This window comes from Adiantum capillus-veneris, chromosome 29 (genome assembly GCF_014529385.1).
Source record: "Adiantum capillus-veneris isolate H3 chromosome 29, ASM1452938v2, whole genome shotgun sequence".
NCBI classification, from domain to species: Eukaryota; Viridiplantae; Streptophyta; class Polypodiopsida; order Polypodiales; family Pteridaceae; genus Adiantum; species Adiantum capillus-veneris.
Genome location: NC_140959.1, coordinates 111816483 through 111821853, shown reverse-complemented (window position 1 = coordinate 111821853; position 5371 = coordinate 111816483).

Sequence of the window (5371 nt, the reverse complement as noted above, 5' to 3'; positions counted from 1 at the left end):
TCCTCCGTTTTGGCAGCCCGTTTAGTGCAGGGCTGACAATATTCTTCGCATACGTCACGCTCATGAGCTAGCAACTCATCACACATGTCGAACATGTACTCATCCTCTACCTCAAAGTGGGAAGAAGACACCATATGTTAACCCTCACGGCTCATGGACACCCCATCACCTACGACGGACGTGTATTATGTATTTGGTAGAGTCAGGTACCGGGATTGTTGAACCAATAGGAAAAGGGTAAGAGTAATCGCCGATGAGAGGCGCACTCTAACTGGGACATTCAAAGGATTAGTTGGCTAAGCATGGGCACCCAAGTGTGAATGGGGTGAGCTCATATAAAAGCCAACTAAACCTAAAATTCACTTATTCTCTCATTTGTGCAATAGAAGAGTGCTCTTGCTCCATCTCCATCTCCATCTCCATCTTCTTCTTCTTCACCTCCTCGTGTGTGTGTGTGTGTATGTGTGTGAGAGAGAGAGGGAGAGTGTGTGTGCGATCGAGCATTACAAAGGCACGACGGCGGCGAAGCGGTTGAGCGCGGCATGACTGTAGCTTCTTCTTCGTTGCGGCGAGGAATCCTCCACGGCAGGAGCATAGAGCGATGAGTGACACACCATTGCCCTCTTTTGAGCTTGCTAGATTAGTCTTGTTGTGTGCTTGGATCCATTTGTGGCTTGCACACGGTGTATCGGCAAGTCCCTTGCTTCGAGAGTGCGGCAAGGAGCGCACATTTTTGGCGCCGCTGCCGGGGAATCACCCTGCACTAAGCCCAAGAGGCACTTTGTGCTTCTCCTATGAGTTGTTTGTAGTAGGAAAGAAGAGGAAGAGGAAGAGGAATGAGTTGTTTTTCTGTAAGTTGTTAATTTCTGTGTTGTCTGCAAGTTCTGTGCTTTCTGCATAATGTTGTGTTTTCTGTTTGCACACAGTCTTTGCACAATTAGTAGTCATTAGCTTGTTTGCAGTGAATGAATAAGCAGGTAGGCAGTTAGCAATTTTTGTTTGCAAACAGTCTGTACACAGTTTTCTGTCAAGGTTTGGCTGCACACAGTGTTTGCACAGCAAGGTAGTGAGAGAGGAAGTAGGTCGACAGTTAGTTCACTGTCAGCAAGCAGTTAACAGATTAGTTAGTGGTTAGCAGCACTGTTAGTAAGTAGATAAGGTAGTGAGCTGTCTGTGAGTTGTGAGCTGTTGACTGGGAGGTTAGGTAGGTGACAGTGTGTGTGGCCAAGAAAGGGTCACCAAAACCGCACGCGGTCGTCGGCCAAAAAAAAATTAAAAAAAAAACGTGACTAGGCGGCCACACTAAAATTTTGATTGGGATCGGTTCCCCAAGCCCAAGCCCAAGCCCAGGCCTCAATCCTCAGTCTTATGATATATACTAGACTCACTCTTATATATATACCCTACTCCCTCAAGAGGGAATGAGAGCATGTGGGGCAAGTCCTCCACTCTCCTCCCTTCTCTTCCCACTTGCACCCTTAGACTTTCTAATTCGGGCCTAGTTCCCTACTAGAAATTGAAGGTTTTAGGGATTCCGAGGCCATAAAGTGACCAAGCGGAGGGCTGTAAATCACGGCACGTCCCTCTGACCGAGACGCTCGTTTTGAGCTATCATACATTCTATTCTATAGCTGGGTCAAAAAAAAAAGGGCCAAAAAATCAAAAAATAAGAAAAGACTTGGGTTGCAAAACACCCAAAATTACTAGGTGAGCAGCCTTCACGGGCCCTCACTGACACTTCTAGGGGATCCAAGTCATATGAACCTATGCTCTGGACAAGTTTTAGAGCACGATCATATTGGTAGTGCCTCTATTTACGCGAGCACCCATTATTCCTCCACCCTAGGTTTTGGACCTTCGGCCGGGACTCAAGGTAGCACGACCCAAGATCCTCATATCGCGTCTAGTGATTATTCCTCTGACTACGAAGTCATGGAGGGGTATCCTACACCAAACCCTGATAGTTCAAGTCAAGACATGCATGCCATGGGCCCACGGCCCGGGTCCAGCGTGTTTAGCCACTTAAAAGAGACCCTTAGTAGAGCTACTCGCTCCGAACATGCGGTTAATGAAATAAATGAAGGGAGTGAGGAAGTAAATTTGTCATTCATGCCTAAAATGGACCCTATGCTTCTTGAGAGTGTGCATGTGAATGTTCCATCCACTGCACATCCGGATCCTTTAGGACTATCTGCCTTTGAGGTTTTACTACCCGATGGTAGGAGTCTTGCCGAAGTGCAAGAGATCGAACTCTATATGCAAGCAACAAGGGAGAGGGAAATTGAGAACCTACGAAGGCTAGAACAAAGTCGAGCCCTGAAAGCAAAGGCTCCTATGACAACAATCATGCAAGTCGAGCAACCGAGTGCTCCCAAGGTAGCAGTCACGGAGGGGCAAGCTATGGGGAGCAATAATGCTTCCACTTCAAGGGAAACCTCCAGCACGCCAGGCCTAGATGGGATATTCCTAAACGAAAATTGGGAGTATGACCTACAAGCAGAAGCTTTAACTGATCGGTACACATGACACACCTATCATGTGGGTTGGTTAGATACTCTACAATCCACATCGGGTGCTTCTAGGATAGATGAGCAACAACAGAAAGTCTGTGATGTCCTCCATAGGATTGTCGAGTTAGAAAGACAGAACACAGGGATCAACATGCCTTCAACAGGCCTAATGAAATTCTTAGATACGGGAAAGGCCAACCAACCAACCCTGTCACAAATGGAGACTCCCTCAGTGAGCCCCATTGATCCTCCATATGTTGTTTCGTCAGGAGCCTCAGTACAATCTGAGCCCACAAGTGGGAGCTTTACCTTCCCAGATCTAGCTCCTCTTTCTCTTAATGACACTACGTCTACCATGCATATCCCACTGGTGAGCATGACAAGAAGTACACCATGGAGTTCATTGGTTAACACTACGCCGATGCCTAGTAGCACAGTGCCCCCAACTATACCTACATGTATGTATCAATCATGTGCACCTGTCGTACCTCAGCCTCATGTAGCTCCTACACCTCCGATTATTCCAAGAGCTTACAATCCACAATGGAATTATCCAAGCTCTTATACAAGTGGAGCCATGCCATTTAATAATAACATGCCATATCAGGCACCCCCTATGCCTAGGGCCACGCCTGTAAACTTTGGACCACCGTCTGGTACACCACCATACGAAATTTGGGACCCAAGAGCCGCGCGTATGTCAAGGCCAAGGCCAACTCCCATCTCACATGTGGTTCCAGGAGCACATACACCCATTATACCTGCTCAAATAGGAGATTTGACAGCATTTGCTCAAACTATCGGTCGCTCTATTGCAGAAAACATGCGTAGTGCACCTGATAGAGAGCCTAGGAGCAAGGCAGTTCAAGTAGCTAAGCTCACACAGAAATTCAATGGAGACGGAGATGCTAGAAAGCATATGTAAGTCTTTGAACATGTGTGCAATTCCTTGGAAGAGCATAATGAGCTACATAAGTGTAAGGCTTTGAGTTTGACCCTAAGCGGAAAGGCTGGAGATTGGTATAGAACCTTAAGAGTAGAAGAAAAAACGATCTACTCTACTCTTAGGAGACTGTTCTTAAAAGAATACATAGGAGAGGGAGTACTTTGGGGTGTAGCCTCTCAGCTCCAGAAAGCCCAACGAGAAGAAGGTGAATCCGTGAGAGACTTCATTAGTCGCCTAAAGAATTTGAATTCTCGATGCAATCCAAACGAGCGATTCAACAACAACCAATTGCTCGATAGATTCATTAGGGGACTACGACATGAAAGTATCTATAATGGCCTAGTCATTAGAGGTATCACTACTTGGGAAGCAGTCACCATGAATGCAATCCAATTGGAGGATAATTTAATGATTGCAGGAGAAAGAGTGTCTGTCGAGCCGAAGTCTAGTAGCTCGCAAGCATCAGGGCATGAGCCAATGAAGATAAAGCCAATCGTGAAAGAGCAAACGATATCTGAGATGATTGTGACAGATCTCACAAAGGCCATCCAAGAAAGCCTTAGGGGTAATCGTGCTCCACAAAACACTCATATGTATCCAAGAAGGGAGCAACAACGGTGCTCAATTTGCTTGGGCCCACATACTACGAGTGAATGCCCTACTTTCAGAGTAAAGTTTAACGGGACTTGTAATGCGTGTGGTAGGTATGGCCATCAAGCGAAGGATTGCCTAATGCTTAAACGCATCATGGAAAATAGACCGCCTATAACTTGGGTAGACTCACCTCGAGTTCCTGCATTGATGCCCCTACCCCACCCATGGAGCAACAGTTGCCATTACAGCACATGGTCCCTAGAACCCAAAATGTGGTCCAAACCACACCATTGCCACCTCCAGTGCTAGGACCGCAACCCCCTCATCCAAGAGTTACACCTATGAACCAAATAGGTTGCGAGTCATCTAGTACTTATGTAGATTGCGAAGAGGACATAGACTCTAGTATCACCTATGGAGTCGACATGCTTGAGGAGTGTCCCATGTACTATATGGAAGACCATTGGGGACAAATCAAACCGGTATATCAGGCTACTACGATAGCAGCAAGAGGCCAAAACATTAATAGTTTTACCAAGAGACCACCTCTTCAGTGCTACGAATGTGGTGGACCACATCGAGTAGCTGAGTGCCCCATTAGAATGCAAAAGAATGCCGCACTAATGCAAACAAGTCAAGGGAGTGCATTGGCAATGCCAATACTCACTTGTAATCATTGTGGCATAGATCATTTGATCGCACAGTGTCCTAACAATCCAAACGCACCGAAAATCACACCATTGAACATAATAGAGATTGTTGATGGGACACCACCAACTATAAACATAGCACTAGTGAATGCACTCACACGGTCGATGCTCCAAAAGCAAAATTACATCCTCGAAGAGAGAGATGCTGCATCCATTGGCCGAGCGAGAAAGAAGAAAACACGAAGAAAGAAATCCCTTAATGCTTCTAGCTCAAAACCTAGTTCAAAGACTAACATAGGGACAGGAGAGGATCCCGTGTATATGAATGACCCTGAGGATGACTCAGATTCGATAGAGACCACGGAGACCAAAACTGTTACTACAAAGGAAAAAGCCAGTGAGGAGGATCACGAGAGGGAATTACGACGAACACCAAAAGAGTATTCAAAGTTAAACTACCCAGTTGCGAACCCCCAAGATAAACCACGAGAGACAAAAACTGAGGATTGCAAGAGAAAGATTGGAACCTATCCAAACCCAACAGTGGAAATTGAACGAGTCCAACAACTGAGGGGTTTGGTGGAAGAAACTCAACGAACATTAGAACTTGAACCCAAACATATCCAGATGTCGGACACAGTGTTTCCCACACAAGTTCAACCTCACACGAA